The sequence below is a fragment of the Lemur catta genome, chromosome 11, assembly GCF_020740605.2.
Source record: "Lemur catta isolate mLemCat1 chromosome 11, mLemCat1.pri, whole genome shotgun sequence".
Lineage (NCBI taxonomy): Eukaryota > Metazoa > Chordata > Mammalia > Primates > Lemuridae > Lemur > Lemur catta.
The window spans coordinates 26519433-26543409 of record NC_059138.1 but is presented as its reverse complement, the minus strand read 5'-3'; the positions used below and the strand labels follow the sequence as shown (position 1 = coordinate 26543409).

Below are 23977 nucleotides of genomic sequence, written 5' to 3'. Positions count from 1 at the left end.
TTAGAGCTTAAATGCAAGGGAAGTAATGGCCGACATGGTGCAGCAAACACACAGGGCTCCATTGTGGCTGGGAGGAAACAGCCTTCTTCTTTTTCTTTTATTTTCTTTTATAAAGACTCTCTGGCTTCTTAGCTGAGCCACTGGGATAATAGGGGCCATCTCCAAATAGAGGCTTTATTTAGTAAAATTGTTGTAATAAGAAAATGGAGTAGTTCATCATCACTTAAAAGCAAAAGGGATACTACTGATTATATGGAAAGCCTCCATCATAACAAGGCCTAATTCTGTGCAAAGGTCTGAACTCTGTGTACATGCTAGTGTGGAGTAGCCTTATTCCTGGGGCCTTCAGAAACAGCAAGTTCATCTTTGCTAAAATACGTTTCATGAAGTTCAAGTGAGCACATTGTATATCAGTGCCTTAGGCATCATGGCCTAATCTACTACGTGTAAGTAGAAGTTATTTTCAAGGATGCCAAAATTAATCAAAAGAAAAAAAGTACAAGATGCACTTCTGGAATATTATAATGGGATATGTAAATTTCCTTCTTAGTGATAACTAGAGTAAATTGGTTACTATTTTTCAACCTATTTTCACCAGTTTTCATTTTAAAAAGTCAGAGGATTTTTGCAATACAAGCAACTTTCGACCACACATACCCTGGGTAGACCTTATAGGTCTCTAGGTAGTTACTCTGGGTAGTCTCTGGTAGACTGTAGAGTAGAACTTAAGGCTCAGAAGCAGTTGACGGCAAGGCCCAGAAGTAGCGACACAGATGAGTGCTGACAAAGTTAGAGACGCTGTGCATGTCAAAACCAAGGCTAGGAGAGAGATGAAACTCCCTCCCTCCACTACAGAGACTATCACCCTTGCAGACTTGGTTGTTATTAATTGGACAGCACCAAGATCACATAGCCTCTGAGGATCTTCAGAGTCATTAGAATGTCATGGTCTCATACCCACCAGGACATGCGTCTGTCTAGGTTCTCACCAATACTTTCTTCTTACCAGGTTACAGTACAGGGCCATCCATCTGACAATGCAGGCAGAGCACTATGGCACTAGGATGTTGATATGATGGTATCGAGGCCACGATGTCAGTTGGGAGAATTTGGTAGTCTGAGATAAATGTCTGATTACACAGCTGAAGACAGCAATATCCAGATTTAGGTGTAACCAGCAGCTGTTCTATGAGTTATTTGTCACATGGCATCTGGGTTTCTTCATCAGTATGGCTGTGTCAACTCTGTACCTGCTGTCACAAAAGCAGTTAAATTTCTACTCCACAGCTTTACTTGAATCCTGATAAAATATGTTTTGTTCTACATGAGGGAGACGGACCTTTGGAAAAACAGTTTCTGAGGCACATTCTGACCAAGGCAAATTATTTTAGAATTCCTTCCTAATAAGAATAGGCAAAAAGCAATATTGTTCTGATGGGAAGAGAACCTCTTTCTTCCTGTCCCCCTGGTGAGCAGGGGCTATCATTTGAAATCTGTTTCTTCCTTTACTCTAAGTCCCTTAGAGGGAAGAGAAGCAAAAATTCCTAGATCTCAGAAAACAGATTCAAGACTGAAAAGATTACCCTCCCCCTGCCACACTTACACGAAACAGAATGCAGTTATAAAACTTTCTCTCTGGCAAAGACAGACATTAGTCCTTGAGGTATGTAGCCCAGAAGATCTTTATATCGAATATGTCTGTGCTTCTGGAGTCACACATAAAAATATCTGGATTCTAAATTAAGATTAAATGGTAAATATATATTTAGGTTGTTTCCGTATCTTAGCTATTGTGAATAATGCTGTGATGAACATGGACATGCAGATATCTCTTAGAGATCCTGATTTCAAGACTTTTGGGGAGATATATAATATATATATTTTATACACACACACACACACACACACACACACACACACATGCACACACACATACTTGGAAATGGTATTGCTGGATCATAAGGTCATTCTATTTTAATTGTTTGAGTAACTTCCATAATGTTTCCCATAGTGGCTGCACCATTTTACATTCCCATAATCATACAATTAAATATTATTCCCCCTTTAAAAAGAAGGAAATCCTGCCACATGCAACAATGTAGATGAACCTGGAGGATATAATGCCAAGTGAAATAAGCCAGTCACAGAAGGACAAATACTGCATGATTCCACTTCTCTCTCCTCCTCCCCCCTGACGACAACTGGACTCTAAAATAGCCAAACTCATAGAAGCAAAAGTTAGAACAGTGGTTTCAAGGAGGTGGGGGAGTGGGCAAGTGGGGAGGTCTTTGAACGCTATAATGTTTCAATTCTGGTAGATGATCTAGAGGTCTCCTGTACAACATAGTACCTACAGTTAACGGTACTGTACACTTAAAAATCTGTTAAGAGGGTAAATCTCATGTTAAATGTTCTTACCACAATACAAATTTAAATAAGTATCTGAGGTAATGCATTTGTTAATTATCTATTCTACAATGCACACATATTCCAAAACATGTTGTGCATGATACATATACGCAATTTTTGTCCATTTAAAAATAAATATTTTTTAAAATAGTAAACCATAATCCATAAGATCACATAAATGCATACTCCTTATAGTTAGTGAAATAGGGATTGAAGTTTTACCTTTTAAAACAGAACCTTCTTTCAAAAGTATCTCTTTTGTTATTGAAGTTCAGCTATTTAATTGTACTTTTGATAGTAAAATAAGGGTAGACAAGTAAATATTAAGCATAGAAGGTATAGAAAGCTTTCAGTGTCTAGTTTAGGCTGTGGGGCTGAATCCCTCCTGCAACTGGGTAAACACATTCCTGAGCCTCAGGTTCAGTCCAGCACATGAGTAAATGTGGCTTTCTTAAAAGCTAGAGCTCCCAAACTAAAGCTATTATGTACAGATAAAATTATCCCAAGTTTATACTGCAAATGATTTAATTATGTAAATTATGCCCTATGCCAGAGGTCCACAAACTTTTTTCTGTAAAGCATCAGACAGTAAATATTTTCACCTTTGTAGGCCATACTGTCTGTCAAAACTACTCAGCTCTGTTATTGTAGCATACAAGCACTCAGAAAATATACAAACAAATGAATGTCTGGGTTCCAATAAAATATTATTTGTAAATACTGAAATTTTAATTTCATACCATGTTGATATATCAGCCATTTAAAATGTTAAGAACCATTCTTAGCTTTCAGGCTGTACCAAAACATGAGGGGAGCCAAATTCACCCATGGTCTGAAATTTGCCACTCTGCTCTATAGAAGGGGTATTTCCCAAGCCCTGGAAACTCTACATTACTCAAAGACTAATTCGTTGTCCTGATCTCCTTAAAGTTTCTGAAACAGCATATGAAGCTCTCTCTGACTTGTTAATGTTGGTCACCTGATCAGCAAACTCTTGTCTGATGGAGCCGAGGGAAAATATTTACCATGCCCATCATTCTGTCTTTGTTTCACGATTCCTCCATCTTGATTCTATAACATAATCCTCAAAGAAAAATATGTTAAAAGAACAAGACTGAAGTCTAGTTATGATGACAAAATTAGAGAAACCTCTTCTAATCTGAAAATGTACTTCTGTATGATTTTCCTGGTGTTGAGAGTGTCAAAAAGTGAGCTCCATTTCTTAGACCAAGCAAGAGGAAGGGAAGTCTTCCCTCGTGTATGCCAATAAGCAGACCCCGAAAATAAAGATAATATTTTTTACAGAAGAGATAGCTCTGATGGATTCAAAAGCAAACTCCACGTGGTCAATTCTCTCTTTCAACTGGCACCCCCTCTGCTTCACCTTTCCTCAACACTTCAGAGAGCCTAATCATGGTTATAAACACACACAGAGTGTCACTGTTTTATAGAGTCTTAAGAGAAATGGGACTATGAGTAGAAAAATGCACAGTAGTGGGCCTAATTCAGATACTCACTTCTAATATCACATTGCATTTTTACTTTCTGGACAACAAGTAATGCAACACAAGACACAAAATAAAAATATTCCACAAGCACAATACGGAATACCAGGAAATAATGCCGTTGTTTTCTTTTTGACTGTCATCAATTTTTAATCACAATAAATTATACTGTAATGAAATTTAGTTTTCCTGTTTTAAATGTTTAGGAATTAGATACATACGTTGAAATAGGTGTTTCATTTTTTTTTGAGCTAAAATATTTCCAGCTCACTAACCTGATTTCATAGATTGCTTTTTTTTTGTTTATAAAGACTACGTGTCTAAATTTAAAGTCACTATCTGTATAATTTAGACCTAATATGTACTTGAAATATATACAAAAAACCCCTAGTCATAAAATTTATGATACAGGTTGCCCTTCATTTTATTTCTGGATCAATATTCTGGTTTAGTAATTATGATTTATATAATAACTTAGACATAAATCATCACCATCCCTCTCTCTAAAACTACTTAGGTAATGTACTTGAACATTGCAATAATGTGCTTACTTGTAGAGTGGAATATGCATAAGTCAAGTTCCTTTTGCAGCCCCATTTTTTTCTCCTTTTAAACAGAGGTCATATTATCTACTGAAGAAGCAAATTAAATGAGGGTGGAAGCCTAAACAACTTTTTTATTGTGGGAATATTCTCCATTAAGTAATTCCCCAGAGCATCCTTCAGCTAAGAAACAGGCTTCTGGATCCTCTGTACCAATGTTGGCAGGTGGAATAACTTAGAGGGTATTTACTATTGCCTATCTCTTACCATCTGCAGAAGGGTGTGTAGTTCTAGTGAAATCAATGGTACTTCTGGATCCTTTATGATCTTCTCCTTGGCACCTTATAAATCATAGCATAACTCCATCTACCGGATTCTGGAATTAGGAAATGTTTCTTTTTTTCAGTGATCATTTTTTATTAAAAATGGAAATATTTATTTTCCATGCCAAGCATGCAATAAATGATTATGTGCCCTGGCACCTGTCCATGAATAACTAATATATGGTGCAAGTGTAAGGCATACAGAAAAAATGCTTTCTTTAGAATGGCTTTTAAATTTGCTTTGTTATTTTTTAAATGAAAATGTGCATACACACAAATATAGTACTATTACCTTTTCATATAATACTTCTCATAAAGGAAAAGTCCACAAATAACTTCCAGAGAGGTCCAAGTGTCACTGCATGGGTGGCATCAGGACAGAGGAGAGAGCCATGTGCTTTCAGGTGTCCTGAGTAAGTTAGCAGAGGCACCAGACTACACCACCATGCAGGGACAGAACCCTGTTTGCATCACCGACAGCTTCATCTTTGCTTATGCCCCCACCTGGTGAGGGACAGGACACTGGGACAATGCAGGACAAGCAGATGGGAGTAGGAAATAAAGTAGAAACACATCAAGCAGGGTGAGGATGCATTTAGAGTCACAAATAACAAATTTTATTTCTGATAATCACACTTAACCAATTGAGAAATATTTATTGACCACCTCTGTGTGCCAAGCACTATTCTAAGCCATGAGAATGCAGCAGTGGATAAAAGAGACAAAAACCTTTGCCCTCATGGAATGGATCTTCCATGCTAGTGGGAGGTGGGAGAGAGGACAGATATGTGCAAAATGAAAAAGTAACATACATGGTGTGTTAGAGGATGAAGCATGCAATAGAGAAAAAGAAAACAAGAATGAGGATAAGAAGTGCTGGGGAGGGGTGTGGATGTTGAAATTTTAAGTAGAGTGGTCAGAAAAATCTACACTAAGAAGACGACATTTAAATAAATACCTAGCTTTGGGCAGTGGCAGTATCGTAGCCAATGAGGTTTATCCGAGGCACGATTATTGCTAATTGAAAACTTTTCCCAATAGCCCGCCATGACGACTTGAAATATAGTCGGCATTGGCAATTTTTGACAGTCTCTATGGAGACTGAATTTAAAAATAAATAAATAAATAAAATAAATACCTAAAGGCAGTGAGAAGTGAGCCTTCGGATATCCAGGAAAAGAGAAGTCTTGGCAAGTGCAAAGGCCCTGAGGCAGGAGCATGTCTGGGGTCTATGAGGAACATTAAGGAGGCCAGGGAGTGCTGCTAGTATTAATACATAATGGGAAAGAGAGTTGACTGAAGATCAGACAGTGTATGGCTTTATAGACCATTCCAGTGACTTTGGTTGTACCCACAGTGAGATTGGAAGCCAATGGAGGGTTTGAAGCAAAGAAGTAACCAGTATAAGATATTTCTAACATCTGCTTTAACAGGATCTCTCTGGCTACTAGGCTAAACTAGACTTTGAGAAACAAGGCAGAAGCAGGGAGAGCAATCGGGGGCTATTACAACAACCCAGGAGAGAGAAGATGGTGGTTTGAACTAAGTCTTCACCAAGGAAATGTAGGAAAGACATTGGACAGTAAGTTTATTGCAAATGTTGAGCTAACATGGGTTTTTCAACAGATTGGACAGTGAATGTAAGAGAAAGAAGTCTAGGTTGACTTTGAGATTTTTGGCCTGAGCAACTTAAGGGATGGAGCTACCTTTAACTAAACCAGGGGAGACAGGAAAAAACCAGAATTGGAGGGGGATATTAGGAGTGGAGTTTTAGATATGTCAATCTTCAGATGCCTACTGCACACAAATGGCGATGACACATAGGTAGTTGGATGTGTGAGTCTAGAATCCAAGGAAGAGGTCTAACCTGGAGAATCGCATTTGGGCATCATCCGAGTATAAACGTTATGAAGCCAATGACTGGATATGGTCCCCAACGGTGTGAGTATGGGGACCTCCAAGGAGGTGGAGCTGGTGCTGAGAGCTGGATCACTCTCAGGAAAAAGGAGTTGAGGTGATGAGAAGACTGAGAAGCAGAGGCCAGTTAGGCCGGAGGAAAGTAAGGAGAATGCAGAGCCCTAAAGCCAAATGCAGAAAGAAAATTTTCTGAGGAGAAGCTTGGGGTCAGTTGTGTCAAATGCTGTGAATAGGTCAAGTGATATGAATACTGTGAATGAAAGTTCAGATCTAGGAGCTCAGAGAATTCTAAATCCTCTTATACATATTTTTTGGTAGCTATCTTTTATTTTTCTCCTCCAAGTTTGTCCTTAAAATCACGACTTACTATAATGAGAGAAAATGTTACACTAGATTATGTTGATGTGACATAAACACACCAACAGGACCCAAATCCCTCAGCCTTGGCAGACAGGGTGAGTAAGAAAAGGTTTCCCAGGCATAGTCCTTTAATGAAAAGTTAATCTTATCCTAGATTCCAAGGCACCCTGCAAAGAACCTATCCCTTCTAGGATTAACAAGAAAAGAATTATTATTCAATAAGAAAGTATCCTGCTGTTGGGGACTGCTGACTTTTGTCACTTTGTGGCAAGAGCTCTTATGTAGATGAAGACTCTGCATTCTATATTCTCTCCAAGCCAGAGGGTCCGGGAGAGGATTCAGCCCCTGTAGGGCATTCCATCCTGTGAAGCTGCCTCACCTCAATTTGTTAAGATGAAACTCCTGTGAGGGAAGAAGGTTTATTTTCTATTGAGTGGTTGTAATGTGATTGGACTTAAGAGTTTCTGGGCAACCCACTGTTTTGAACTCCCAAGTACATTTTTCCCCAAAGGAATAAAGGAATTACTATTCATTTAATCAAAGGAATAGTAAACATATCAAAGCCTACTAAAACAACTACTCACAGAAGAAAGTGGACAAAAAAAAGCATTAAAAAAAACCTGAAGTAGAAATAGATTGTGCTGTTTTTTATTCAACTTTCTGATTCCAGGCATCTCAAAGTACAGAAGTACCAACATTCATAGGTTTCAAGCTCCGTCAGTCCACCAAGACATAAACATTTACATTTTCTATGAATTTTCTGAGTTCTACTCCAGCACATTTTTTTCTTTTTATACTTACTGAAATAGAAAAAGGAAAAGGTATTAACAATCCTATTGTTCACCCTCAGAGCACCATATACTTCTGCTTTATACTTAAAAGATATAATTTTTTACATTCATTTATGTACTGCTTTGCCTTTCCTATTAGAAGGTAAGCTGATGCGGGCAGGGATTATTCTTCCTCTTCAAGGCACCAATTTATTCTTACTGCCAACCATAGTACCTACCAAATGGGAAGTGGTTAAAAGATATTTTAAAATGGATAATGAATAAAAAATGAGAGGAAGGAGGCAAAGAAAAGGAGAGATGAGGTGTGGGAAGAGGGAGGAAGGAAGGAAGTAGGGAAATAAACCAGCTTCCAATATGTGATTACTGCAGATTTAGCTCCATGTTAGCTATTTTATCTGCAATACCTCAATTAATTCTCACAAAAAAGTATTATCATTCCTATTTTACAGAATTAAAAACTGAGACTCAGAGAGGTTATAGTCATGCAGCTGACAAGTAACAGCTAGAACATAGTTCTTTCTGACCCCCAGTGCATCTCTCTTTCCTTTCTACTATGCCGGGGCAGCAGAATTAATCATATGGCAGAGAAAGGCCAAAAAGGAGATGAAAAATGTAAAAAGTCAAAAACAGACAAAAAGGATCTTTCCTGTCAATTTTGCAGGAATTGGCCAACCCTTGGCCACCATGTCGTTGCCTCCTTTCCCGAGCCCATTTGTGTCCAGTGCCTCCAGCCCGATGCAATAATTGTCTACATTTCCCAAAGCTTTGAAAGACTTTGGCTCTGCTTTTTATCCACACAATTTGGTGGGGCAAGTCCATCCCAGCTTGATATTTTAAGAAACAATCTTTCATGTTGGACATCTATAGGTAGGCACAGTTGGTCTTTACAAAGTATTGTCATGTGCATATAGCCTGCATAGTCTGAAACCTGGGTTTAATTAAGACAGACACAATTCATAAATAAATAACCATGACTTAGAAATCCTTTCTTCCATTGCAAAGGGCTAAATACAGAACCAGGTTTGAAGACAATTATCTCTTCCTATGTGAGCCAAGCATTATATAATGACAAGTTCAAACTAAGCCACCCTCTGTTCTAGTGGAACTATATAGATATTTTTTCCATAGTAACATTTTACAACCTCCAACTGTGACAAATATTAAATCTAAAGAGAGTTAGAAGGAGCACCATAATTCTATTTCATGTTGGTATTACTACCCTCGATGATGTCTGTAATGCTCTGAGATGCTTGCCCTGGTTCTACGCTGGAAAATTGGCTGCTGTGAAGTTAACCTCCAGCATTGGGCATACTTAGAAGTCACATGGCTTTTTTGTATGACCTAGACTACCAACACCCTCCAAATCCACCCATGTTCTATTCTATTTCTCTACCTTTGCTCCAGGCTGGAATACTGGTTTGTATATCTGTCATCTCTCCCAAACCCTACCCAATCTTCAAAGTCCAGTTTAAATATGATTTCCTTCCACTGAATTACTACAGCACTTGTCTTTCCCTTCTGGCCCAACCCCCTGTACCCCCTGACACACACACACATTTTATCACTTATTGTAAACTGGATTGATGACTGGATCCTTTCTTCCCAACAAAGTTTTCAAGTTCCCTTTAGGGATTTAGTTGTTATCCTATTGTTTAGTACTCCATGATGCTGAACACATGATGAAGCATAATTTTTTTTTAGGGTGATATGGATAGTTACTTTCCAAATTTAAATGTGCACATTGAACACTGTGGTTGGTTACTTCCTTCCTGGTAGATAAATGGCAGTTCTTTGGCAACCACCCACAGCCAAACCGACAGCCTACAAAGATCAAAGTACACCTCTCAACTCAGGCATCCTTTTGCCATGCAGATGCAATTATCAAAACATTCAAGGGTAAATTTTGTTTTGTAATAATCAAAACAGAAAAAAATAGATCGACAAAAAAATAGACAACTTCTTCTTAAGGCAGAAGTTGTCTCCCTTATTGGTCTACTTTCATTTTAGAAACAACAACCAAATGCAGAAAAAGTGTGTTTGTCCTTAATTATAAAGACAGGAATATTTGACAATAGAAAGTATGTTGTTTATTGTTTTATATTTTCTCTGTTGATGAGACCATGAGATTTCCCACCTTATGTCAGAAATATTTTGTGAAAGAGTGTCGCTGAATTGTTGCATAAGCTGGTAGTCTACCACAGTATCTGCTGCTTTTTAAGAAGGGGAGGAGTTAGGCTAGACTTAGCATGTTTTAAATAATTCTCAAATGTGTATGCCTTCATCTGAAACTATAATGAGAAGAGGCAGAAAATGGCAAATGCGTATATGAACTTATTAAATACATTTATTGATGATGATGATGATGATGATGATGATGATGATGACAGCGGAAATGGTAATTTCATTTTCTTCTGCTTATACACACAACCTTCCACTTCTTACCCTCTGAATTTAAAGCCCTTGATTCAGTTATTTCTAGTAACTTTTGTGATGATATAAGACTAATCAGAATACATATAAAGTATCTCAAAGTAGAAGTAAACTGTGTGGTTTATAGATAGAAGTTGATTGGCCACACTGCCATGAGTTGATTTCAAAAAGAGGTGTAAAATGAAATGCCAAAATAAATCAAAGAGTCAACTAATCCTTATACAAGGGGCATGACTGACTTGAGTTCCATATCACATCAATTCTTTTATTTAATAGCCTCAATGGAAACGACTTCTGGGAGCATCGAACAAGGCAACCAGCCAGAAATGTCATTATCCAAGCAACATGTCTATTGCATAAAGCTACCCAACTCAAATTATAATTTATCTTTAGAAAAGGCTAGTTTTACTTTTCTTGGACAACCCAGTATGATATTATTTTCCATACAGATTACAGACAAACATTCTTTGTTGGTAGTGAATAAGTAAAAGGAAATCATTTCACAATATTAAAATACTATTTTTTTTCCTCAATGGAAAAAGATTTTGGCTGAGCTGAAGGCTCAATTAGCATTTTTCTAGGAGTGCCAGGGCCAAGTTTAGTTTAGCCATTCCCGTTGCTAATTAGGAGGGGCTTACAAAGACCCAACATGTATTCCTTTGAGGAAGCATTTTGTGACCTCTTGGGTCATTTTTCCATATTAAAGTCAACCATGTTATAAAAATATATGGACTGAACCTAAACCCTAAATTGTATTTCTTGATCAGTGATATGGTTTCAATGTGTTCCCCAAAGTTCATGTTTGGAAACTTAATCCACAATGCAACAGTGTTGGGAGGCAGGGCTTAATATGAGGTGCTTAGATCATAAAGGCTCTTCCCTCCTAAATGGACTACTGTTGCCATAATGAGAGCGTATTAGCTATCTCCAGAGTGGGCTTGTTATAAAAGCAAGTTCTTTGGTCACCTCTTGCTCTTGCCCTCTCACTCTCTTGCCCCTCTGCCTTTCACCGTGGGATGATGCAGCATGAATGCCATCACTAGGTGCCAGCGCCACGCTCTCGGACTTCCAGCCTCCCAAACCATTGGCCAAATAAACTCCTAATGTTTATAAATGACGTGGTCTCGAGTATTCTGTAATAGCAACACAAAACAGACTAAGACTATAAGTAAAATGATTATAGATTATCAAGTAAATGTAATTAAATATTTTGAAAACCTGGAGTTCTATACATTTGCAAATAATGCCTTTTTTAATATCGTGAGAACATTCTATTTCACACAGCTTTCAAACTGCTGAATGAGTAAAAGTGTTATCATTTTTCACCCAGGAAGAGAGTGTGTTGAGGGGATCAATCTTCCCTAAGCACTGATAAATGTGTGTGAGTTTGCATTCTAATTACAGATATAGTTTATGTGTTTTCTCCTTTCAAATGCAATTACTATGAGGTAAAGTAATCAGAGGGTAACTTTTTATACTGCAACTGATCATTTTTGGGTTACTTAACTAAGCATCTTTCCAGTGTTGATCTCAAATGCCAACCATTTAAAAGTTAATATTTTTTCTTCCTGGATGGGTCAAAGAATTTCCTTTTAGATTTATCTGGGCATGTGAGGAATTTTGTATTCAATTATTTGTTTTAGAAGCTAAAGTAGAGCTCAAGGATATTTAAAAAGAACACCAAAATACCTCAAAATAAAGAGTCCCTAGTCTGATATGCTAAATAGGATTTAAAAGCTTTTGCAGAGTATAAATTTTTGCTGTATACTTTAAAATGTAAGTCATGCATGTGGTGATATACAGATTATCCTTTAGAGAGGTTTCATTAAAAACGTGAGAGCATATAAAATGCAAAAATGTAAGGAAGCAGTAAGTTTACCCCAGTGGACCAACTGCAAGGGAATGAAAAGTAGAAACTGAGGGACTAATGCCAGCATAATGGTACAAAAAGCAATTAGCAAAGCTGTGACATATACTTAAAGTGGAAGTACCCTGCCACCAAACAATAAAATATATTCAACAGGGCCTGAGATTGAAGAACTATTTTTAATATTATGTATCAACTGCTCTCAAATAAAGTTACTGGGCATTTTAGAAAATAACAAAGAGACCTTATTTATTGTTCATCAAGTTGTGGTCATGGATTTCAAAATATCACTATACTTATTTCTGGAAAAAAATGTCAAGGAATATTTAGATTACCCATAACCCTTATATTTTAGGGAAGCACATTTGTATATATAGATTTACTCTTCTATATTTGGAGGTCCTTTGTCTATCACAGAGCAGCTATAGCAAATTACTTAAGAGCAGGCATGCTTCAGTGAGACTGCTGGGCTTACGTTTCAGCTCTACTGCTTGCTAATGGTTAGATTCCAGACAATTTTCTAAAACCCTCTGTGGCTTAGTTTCCCAATTTGTTAAATAGAAATAATGATGATGATGATCATGATCATGATGATTTTTACTTTATAAGGTTATCATAAGGATTAAGTGAGATAATACACATAAAACAAAAAGAAAAAATGCCTGGCATGCATTATGCTCTCAGTCAGGGTCAGCTTCTCAGGATTACTCTGAGCTATAAGCTAATCCACATACTATCTCAACTTGAAACAGTGGATGAAGTCATCCATGCATAAAATCATTCAACAAATATTTGGTGAGTACCTACTCATATACCACGCTGTGTCATTAATTGAGGAGATTGTAGAATAAATCCTAATATCAAACTCAAAAGGTCTTCTAACGACAATTGCCCTATAAAGGGAATTTGATATTGTATTCTGATATGTATTTCTCCTTTACCACCAAGAAAATAGTTCTGTTCTTAGGCTCAAAAGATGAGAAAATAAGAAAATACTATGATTCTTCTAAAATTGTTTTCTATACTCTTAGATATTTCTGTTATATTAAAAAAGTCTTTAAAATTAATAGGAATTTAACTTATTTTAAAAAGGAGACTAGTTGATATGGGAGATTATTAAAGTCTAGCAAATGAAAAATAGGATTAAATCAATGAATAATGTATCCAAATTATGCCACTGTTGGCAAAGGCTGAGAAAACATTCATTCATTTATTCGAAAGCATTTCTGGGACTTTTCATTTGTATGAGTCATTGTGGTAGGACTCATGGAGAAAAACAACCAAAAGCCTTGCTTGAAAGAAACCAACAGTGAAATGATGTTTTATAAGTAAATTAATGACAACACAGAGTGACAATATTAAACACAAGTATCCCCTTGGCATTATGGGGACAAGGAGCAGAAACACAGAAGAGGAAAAGCTTCCAAGAAGGTCAGAAACATTTTTAAGAAGAGGTGGGATTTGTTATTAATCTTAAAGGATGAATGGGCTTTTCGTGGCAAAGAGAGAGAGAGAAGGAAAATGGTGATGCCATTCCCCCAAAGAGAAAATGCTCTTGGAGGAGGAGAAAGCAACAGTTTGACATTCAATGTGGGTAATGCCAGTCTTAGATTGGTGGGGTTTTGTTAATGATTAGAGAAATACAACTCTGAGTTTCAGGAAATAAAATATACAATTATCAGTCATCAGAAAATACCTGGTATGTGAAGCCTTGATATACATGCGAAGGTGAAGGAGAGAAAGAAACTCATGATCGAACCTCAGGAAAAACAATATTTTAGGCATGGAGGAAGACAGGGCACAAGTGAATGAGAATAAGGGGTGGACATTACATTAAGAGAACCAGGGCAAGAACGCTCATGGGAGCTGAGAGTTCAGAGAGCTTCAGGGATGATGTTGAAAACAGTGGCATGTGCCATAGATTGGTCAAGAAAAATTAAGTCAGAAAAGCCTCATAGAAGTGAGCATATAAGTGCGTTTAGAGTAATATTTTATGAAGTTTATCTCTAACAAAAAGGCGATAAATAGAAAGGTAAAGTAGATGGACATTGAGTGGTGAAAGGAATGTTTTGTTTTTTAATGGCAATGTTTTGATCATGTATATTTACTGCAAATAATGAGCCAGTAGAAAGGGAAAAACTTCATATGGCTAATTCTTATAAGTTTAATTACACTTTTAAAAAACACTTGTATGGTTATCTTTACCTATACTAACTCTTTCCCCCTTAGTAGCACTATGCCTTATTGAAGCATGTGTGAGACATTATTCCAACTGAGTGACAACTTACAAAGTCATATTTTTATCTGTGGCCATCCTATAAGACTATGACATGATAAATCTTTATTTGAAGTCAATGTGCATTTAGATGGACTCTTAACAACCATGACATAAATCATAATTAATACATTATGGCCCATTTCAACATGCAAACTTTTGAGCACTTAAAAAAATAGAAAAATTGATTAAAATTAAAACAATTTTAATCAGCTTGGCAAAGCCCTTCATGAGGCAAGACAAATGTTGAAATCAATGTTTTTCAGTTCTGTAGGTGTAATACAAGCTGTTCTAAAATGGTTAAGATTTATTTGTTCAATAGTTGTTTATCGAATGCAAAAAGTATATAGGTTTCTAAAGAGTGATGAAGGGGAAGACAATAGCTAATGAATATTATGAAAAAAATCTGTAAAATCATTATGCTCTGTATCTAGATTGCTTTGGCCATGTAATTTAAACAAGATGGACATATATTTGACTCTTACATAAAGGGAGAATAAAGGTAGGAAGTAGAAGGCCAATATTTTGCCTTCAGAGACCCAGGCTCTTTCCACATCATTTCTCCCCTATCCTCAGGGTGTGGCCCATGGTCATGCCTAGCAGAAGTGATATCTAGTGAATGGCTGTAATGCCTAGCTAAACAACCAGGGTTCTAGTTCTGTTACTGAAGGAAATATATGTTAGCTTTATTGGGATGTGAGTGGCAATTGCTGTCACACGGTTCCATTCACAATGAAGATGTAAAGATTCCAAAGCTCTCCCTACCTGGTAAGGGGGCTGGGGCAAGAAATCATAAAGTAGGCTCCAGGTGAATTTAGGGTGAAAATTCGGGTAGCTAATTGGTCATATTCAAGAAGGAGGCTCATCTTTCTAAATAAGTTGCCTGGGAAGTTGTATCAGTTCACCTGTGTGATTATTCATTATCTTCACTGTTTACTTATCTTCAATATACCCATGAAATGAGTAGAAATAGACTCAAATGTGGAATGTGTAATCTAGATGTCCTCTGTGGTCCAGTGATGGAAGAGCTAATTGGCACCATTTAGAAACTTTTGAATGGCTGCTGTCAAAGAGAGAAAGCCTCTGAAGATGAGTCAAATTTTCACACTTGCTTTCACTGACACATTAACTGGATACTCTGCAACCAATTCCCTATTAAATTAACAACATTGCAACCAACATCCTATTAAATTAACAACAAAATCATAGCTGCACCCACCCGTCCTCAGCAACTTCCTTTGGGAATTATCCAAGGTCAATGCTCTTCCATTCTTGCTACCTCATGACAGGAGTAGGCATTTAGCCACCACCCTCCAGACGGTGATGCCCGGGACCTTGGCAAACTGCCTTTCAGAGGTCGTGAACCCTCGCTGAGAATGATTATCTGGATATTGAACTGATGTTTTTTCACCCTTTGTAGTTAAGATAATTGGAAGCAATGTGGCTATGCTGGCAGAGTGTTTGGCTTGCCGGTTTCTCCTTTTAGATAACTACAAGTGGAAAAATGACGTGAGCCAGCTCATCTGCTGTCACATTCAAAAAGGAGAGTTACCCCACAGCACTAGAACCTGAATGGGGGCCCTCAGTGCAAGAAGAGGAGAAAAGAAAGTGCATCCCCAGAGAGAGAAAGTGGATATTTATTAGAGGTATAAGGCATTTGCAGGAGGAAAAGTGCTGATACCATGCAGGTGGCACTGGCCACACTGTGGTGTCAGCAATGTCACATCAGCAGGTCAGATCACACTTCCACGGTAACAGACAAGGGCTGTGACACGGCTGGCACAAAGCCAGATGAGAACCAAATCCCATCTCAGAGCTACATAAAGCTACTCTTTTCCTCAACTAGCCTCGCACACTCGGATGTCTCATGAAACATTTGACAAAATGCTATGCTCGTTTTAGGAAGTCATTCACATTTCTGATGGTTTCCCTGGCATCTTTCTATGGCCAATAATAAAAATAGCAATAGCTAACACTTATTGAGCTTTTACTGTACGCCAGGCACTATGCTAAATTTATATTCATTTTACCTCCCATAATAATGGCTATTGGCCAAACACTGCCCAGTCCTGTCTACTTTCCTTCTAATAGAATCTTGAGTGGAAAAGTCTAGATAAAGAATATTACCTTTATAACCTCTATCTGTTTATTCAAGAAGAACAAAAATCAATATCAGTGAAATCAACCGTACCATAGCCAAGGAGCAATTTTAGAAAGAGACATTTTTAAAATATCAGAAGTTCATAATAAATTCAGGCTTATTTTTGGATGATACATTATTCAGTATTTCAGTATTTCCAGGATACTTTTTTTCCTACAGGCTTAAGTAAATCTCCTCTTATAAATCCTTGAACTCCAGCTTAAAATACAGAAATGATTTTTAAATCTTAAATCTCTGGTCAGCTGAGTCGTTTTTCTTATAATAATCTTTTCTTCAAAGGCTATTCCTGCTCAATGAGAAAATTCACAACCTCTGAGTATTTATGTACCAAGATTTCTGTTCAAGGAATATTTAGAAGCTACTGACCACATCACTGGTTTCAATGGCAAGCCATAATCATTTCACAGATAGTAAGAAAGGAAATACAAAATAACAAGGGCATAATATAAACCGTGTCTAAATGCTCACGTTTTGAGTCTTACATATGTTAAACTTCAACAAAATTGGTAAAATACTTGCTATTTGTAGTTAACAAGAAGTAGGTTAAAAATACTGCTTTGCTCCTTATCATTTGGGTGACATTGTGTAAATTACTCAATTTATCTAAGTCTCATTGTCCCTATAAATTCTACGTTGTATATGGATTTGAAATAATGTATGTAAAGCACAGCAAATATTTGATAAATGATAGCAAGTATTGTCATTTTTCTAGTTTTAAATAAACTAAATGATATAAAGAATAAATCCTTTAAAATGAATGAACACGTAGAATAAAATGTAAGTGCTTTTTAACGGAAGTCATATTTTAATTCCTTTAATATTTGCCATTAATGTTCTCTTTTGGAATAAAAAATGTGAATTATTAGATATGAGTCTACCAGAAGCAAATACTTTTTATTCAAGCATAACAGTACTAGGCAATGTCTGGGATTCTCTCACATCATCAGGATAGGTAAAATTTGATGAAAGGAAGCCTGGAGACCCAAGTTCTTAGCTCTGCTCTGGAAACTTGAGCTATATTTTTCTAAGACCTCAATGACTTCAATGTAAAAACAAGGTGTTGAATTGAATGGTCTGTATGACTTCTTCCTGTTCTAACATTCAACAGTCATGTGCTCACTATCATGTGTAAAATTCCATCATCAGAAATTAATTTTCTTGGCTTTGGACATTGACAGGCAGCATGATAAATGGAAAGAACACACAGTTTGAAGTTAGACTAAGGTGGTGAGTTCCAACCCAGCTTCACTTTCTGGTTATATGACCCTTAGCAAGTTACTCTCCTTTTCCAAGGCCCTTTTCTCATTTGTAAAATATTGATAATAATAGCTATGTGCTGGGGATGTTATGAAGATTAGAGATGTTGTAGGTATTCAATAATTGGGCTGGCATTCAAGTAATCATAATTATCATTTTCCAGAGTCCTCAAATAAAGTGGAAATTTGTCAAGAGGACTTTGTTTCCAGGAATGGAGAGCCACTCAAAATTCAATTACATAAGTGAGGGATGTGAAGCATTGGTGTTAATAAGATTACAAGCCAGGTGCAGTGGCTCATGTCTGTAATCCCAGCACTTTCGGAGAAAGAGGCAGGAGGATCACTTGAGGTCAGGAGTTTGAGACCAGCCTGGGCAACATAGTGAGACCCCTTCTCTACAAAAAATTTAAGAATTAGGCAGGCATGGTGTCAGGTGCCTATGGTTCTAGCTACTCAAGAGGCTGAGGCAGGAGGATCACTTGAACCCAGGAGTTTGAGGTTAAAGTGAAGTATGATTATACCACTGCACTCCAACCTGAGTGACAGAACAAGAGACCTCATCTCAAAAAAAAAAAAAAAGATTACACATAATCATATAATTCCATGGATCTCAAGACTGAGAGAATTTGGAACTGGGAATGGAAAAGGAATTGAGATCTCTCTCTGCCCATGTGATGTGTCCCCTTCTATCAGTGCCTCTGCTCCTTTCTCTCTCCTTTCTTTTCTTATTCCATCCCTAACATCCCTGGATCTGTGAACTCCTCCTGTCTCTCTTATCCCCACAAAGGGTCCTTTATTGGCTAACTTCTATTTCACTCCAAGCAGTGGGACAACAGTACAACCAGAGGGTGGGACGATGCAATTTACTGTCCTTTTTATAGGGTTAGGCTGTAAGAAAACTCTAGATGGGCACACAGCACGGGTTAGAACCTCAACATAAAATGAGTACAAAGGGTCGTACAAAATGCTTGTTATACCTTACATTTAATTTTCTGATGATAAGGTGTACGGAGTTGGAGTAAAGGGTGGATATAGCTTTCGTGGGGCCTGAAGATTATATAATTTTGAGAACCCTCTTTTAGACAAAAACATAAATAAGTTATTGTCTTAATCCATTTTATGCTTCCAGAACAGAATATCACAAACTGGGTATCGTATAAAGAACAGAAATTTGTTTCTCACAGTTCTGTAGGCTGGGAAGTCCAAGATCAAGGCACCTGCAGGTTTATGTGTTTAGCGAGGGCTGCATCCTCTGGAGAGGAGGAACAGTGTGTCCTCACATGGCAGAAGGCAGACAGACAAGCCAGCCAAATGCCGCATAAAGCCTGTTTCATAAGGGCCTTAATCCCATTCACCGGTTCTCCCAGCCCTCACATTACCAGCCCTTAGAGCCTAATCACCTCTTAAAGGATCCAGCTTTTAATACTATCACATTGGCAACACCTGAATTTTGGAGGGAACACATTCAGACCATAGGAGTTATCAATATAGCATTTCATAGAAAATGACTTATCTAAAAATGATAAAAGGGTGCACAACAAATTTTAAGAAAGTTTATTTTAAGAAAGTTGAAAAGTAACATGAATGCCAATAAATCCAGAAAGTAATATTTCTGTGAGTTAATCAATTAATATACATCTGTGATACTTTTTTTTTCCACATTTTTAGGCTGCATACTTGGTGCTCACCACTTTTTTTAAAAAATAATAATTGTGATCTTTTCTATAGAAAGAATAGAAAGATAATTCTGCTCTAGCATGGTTGATCAAAATTTATTTTTGTCTTGTTGATAGTTGAGATTCATAAAGCAGACATATGCATTGTTTGTTACAGGTTTGTTTCCTAAAAAGACAAGAATTCTGATCAATTCTACTTTACAATTTTATAAAACTTGCATAATGTACCAGTACCTTTCTTTATCAATTCTATCACTGACAGGGGAGAACTTCTCCTTTGATGTGGCATTAATTGGAACTGAATCTTTTGCTTAACAGCTTATACATCTTATGATTGGAATAATTTTCCACAGACTAGCTTCTGGGAAATCTATATACTTCTAAGTGCCAGGTGATTTAGAATGCATTTATAGGATGATACAGGTTCTAATCTTTACACCTTTGTGTCAGGTGTGGGGAGACTAGCATAGAGAGTAGGAGATGTCTTACTGGAAATAATCCTACACCAGGACAGCTATTCAGGGAAGTGACCACGAGTCACATAAATGTAGCCCACTAAACTCAAGTTAACTGTATGCCCAGCTTAACCCCTTAGACAGATCCCAAAATGCTCCGACACTCTCTGTCCATGAGGGAAATAAGGAGGGAAAATAGAAAGACAGCAGTACCAACCTCCAGTGCTTATACTATCTTACTTCGGAGAATTAAAGAAATATGTATACGGCACTGTGAGCACATTGCTACACCCCCATTCAGGGTCTTGAAGCTTAAGCTTTGTTAACTTCCCTGTAAATCTGCCTCTGGTTGGGGTAGATGAGATATTGTGATAGATCAAGCACTCAGGATCCCACAGAGGGATGACAAGCCAGGCTGAAGTATAGGGACATTGTTCCTAAGAGGTCAGCTTGAAGACTCTGAGTGCTCAAGAAATGAAGGCTGTAGGAGAGCTACTGGTAGGGTAGTCCAAGTGAAAGCAATGACTGGCTTCACCTTCTATAATAGTTCACCCACAGATAAGTCTACATTTTCTAGCCTTTCCCAGATGCCTGTGCTTCAGCAAGAAACTAGCTAATCTGACCTCAGAACTGGGACTCCATCAAGCAAGAAGGTACACGAGGTTGTTTCAGATAAAAGAGGCACACAGAAGACACCAATTCCATGAAAGGCAGAAGGGGAGAGACAAAAGTGACAACTCGAAAATCAGAAAGACACTTTTTTAAAAATTTTCATAACAGTAGTTAAAAGCAGTGACAAGTAAAAGAAAATGAAAGACAGAAAAGAAATACCTTCACTGGCTTTCTTTAATTGAAATGCTGTTGTGCCCAAGGGTAAGCATGCTACACAATGCAATGAAACATAACCCAGTCAGATGACATGTAGACTCAGACCATAAATTACAGATCTCCTAGGTAAATTCATTAGAATCTGTTACCTGTGCATGAGAAATGGTTAAACAAGGAGAGAGAATTAATGGAATGGAATTGTATCATGTACTGATAGTCAGCTAAATACCATTAAAGGAGGCAACTGTATTGATAATGAACTTTGTAGAAAAACCACCCACACATTGTCTAATAGGGATGGATGGTGAAGTTAAGACTAAAAGTCACCCTTATAGAGTGACTAATGATGTTATATCAGCCTTCCAAGTCACGTATTCACTATTTCCTATTGCCAATATGGTGCTAATGTTTTCTATACATGTCATATAATTATATAATTCTTCATAAAAACCTTGTGAAACAGGTATTTTTATTTCTTCCCTTTCCCAGATTTTTTCCCAGTTATCTCCTACCCATCTTCTGTCTCAATTTAAATATTTCACCACCCAAAATAAATTAGGTCTCAACACCCTTCCTAAATTTCTTTCTCAAAGCATGCTGGTCTTATAACGTGTAATTATGCATTTATTTTTTGTTTGTTGGTTTAATTTCTGTCTTCTGCTGTACCACATAAGCTCCGTGAGGGTAGAGAGTCCTTTTTATATACCCAGGAGGCTGAATAAATATAGATTAGTTAAATAAACAAATGATAAGAAAACGGGGGTTTAGAAAACTCAACTAAGGCCATAACCAAGTGGCAAAACACGATTCAAATCACATTCTCGGTGTTTTTAAAACCATTGGAATTAACTAGCTAGGCTACATAATTTGGAGGGCCCACTAGAAAATAAAAATGTGAGCTCATGTTCTAAAAGCAAGAAAAAAGTGCCATTAAAGTTTTTAAAATATAAAGCTTTTTTCTTTCTTCCACAGTTTCTCTTGACTTGACATATTTTTTATTTGCTACTTAATGAGGTTCTAAGTAAACTTAAAACTTTAACTTATTACCATGAATTTTACCATTCATCTTTGTGTTGTACAATACCAGTGTTAAAATATGAGTATTTAATTCGTATGCAGAATCACTGAAATTACACAACTCGTATTTCATAACTCATACATGCATATGTATTTTGTTCTTGCCAGAACAGTAGAAACTCTGCACAGAAGTAACTCAGTGGTTTCTATTAAATATGTCACTTCTTACTTATGCACACATTAGACTACCATTGTCTACCTTCAGCTTGCTGATGAGCAAGGAAAGGTTGAAAGAAAAAGGGGCTGAGGGTTGCACTATCTTTCCTTTCTCCTTCTATGTCATGGTTTCAGCATAGGTAGTTCACTAATAGGGGAAAGTAACAGGAGTAAAACAGGATGTGGTATGGGTTCTTTGGTTGTTCATATTTCTTAGAATGCCATTCCTTGTGTTTGTGTTCCAAGCACATTCTGGTTCCAAGCACAAGAAGAAAGCTGTGGCTTTCAGGGCTATCAGCCCCCACCCCACCTTACTCAGGGTCGATGAATACGGTTTCCTTGTACTGACTTTGAGTCTTGCTGAATTCCTACATACCGTGGGTCCACCAGAGCTCTGTGCCCATGGGACATCATGAGTGCAAATGTGCAACTGCATGTGCCACACACCCTGTATCCTGTCTTAATCTAGTGCATCTTACTGCTTTGTACCTGGTGACACTACATCCAAATTTGTGCAGTAATGAATCATGTTTTACTAAGATAATGATACCTGATTTCAGTACACTGGGAGGACAATGAAAGATGACAAATAGCTCTCAAGTCTCTTTTCAAACTTCTATTGTAACTGGCAAAGGAGGCAGATACATAAGTTTGCACACCAGGAATAAGGAATTATTTTTATTTGCAGACATTTATAATTGCTTTGCCATTGATTGAGCTATTAAATATTCAAATCTGAGCAGGGAGCAGGTAATTTTGTGCAGCTATATTTTCTCCCCAGCTTCATTATTGAAATTGAACAAAAGTAGAATTATACAGTAATACAGTTGCAAATATTTTAGCCGGGAAGACGTACTCTTCAGCCTCTTTTGAAGAGAAAGACAATCATAGATGAGGTCAACTATCTTCATAGTTCTCTGGGTCTGGCTTGATTTTGCATATTCCCCCCATTTCTCCTGACACAATCCCAGTTGAGAGGGCATACATTCTCACAGCCATACCAAAGGCAAGTTTGTTTTATTTACCATCACAACTTGGGACTGCCTTGGCCTAAAGAGCCATTCTAAGATTGGTACGTACACTGTATCAAACAAATTAAACAGGTTTTCAGGTCTGTTTGACAGATGAGAAAACTTGGTCTCTTAAGGGTTAAGTAACTCACACAGTTAATAAATGGCAGCATTAAAATTTTCACCCAGGGCCAACAAAGCATGCATTCTTACCCAATTCATTTTCAATAAGCTTACTAAAGCCAAAGATACAATAATGATAATATCTGTGTGCTTTTACTGAACTAGAGCTATTGTACACTTTTTCTCCTCTATTTTTTTTAAATTTACATTAGTCAGCTCTGTTACATTCTTATGCACTATGGCTGCAGTCCTCAATCCCCAGGGGCCTGTTAGGGACTGGGCCGCACAGCAGGAGGTTAGCTGCGGGTGAGCAAGTGAAGCTTCATTGGTATTTACAGCGGCTCCCCGTGACTCACATCACCGCATAAGCTCAGATCAGTGGCAGCAGCAGCACAGATCCTCATAGGAGCATGAATCCTACCGTAAACAATGCATGCAAGGGTTCTAGGTTGCATACCTAGATGAGAAACTAATGCCAGATGATCTGAGGTGGAGCTGAGACAGTGATGTTAGCACTGGGGAGTGGCTGCAAATACAGATTATCATTAGCAGAGAGGTTTGACTACACAATAAGGTAATATGCTTGAGTCATCCCAAAGCCATTCCTCTCATCCAAGTCTGTGGAAAAATTGCCCTCCGTGAAACCAGTCTCTGATGCCAAAAAACGTTGGGGACCATTGCACTCTGGTACACATTTTTCATCTGTCCATACTATTTCTCACATATTTTCTAATTTTCTGCCATAATTTATTTGAATATATAAAATACACAAGTAGGGCTGGGCACAGTGGCTCATTCTTACAATACTAGCATTTT

The 23977-nt window shown here is 37.5% G+C and overlaps 1 protein-coding gene and 1 non-coding gene across 3 annotated transcripts in view; both read left to right on the top strand.

The window, feature by feature from the left end:
• The window catches only part of KCND2 (potassium voltage-gated channel subfamily D member 2), a 439410-nt gene that overhangs the window by 377431 nt on the left and 38002 nt on the right, over positions 1-23977 (top strand). The window lies entirely within an intron of this gene.
• On the top strand, positions 5740-5880 carry LOC123647795. The gene has a single exon (XR_006738337.1). It is a non-coding gene; the product is annotated as a U4 spliceosomal RNA (small nuclear RNA).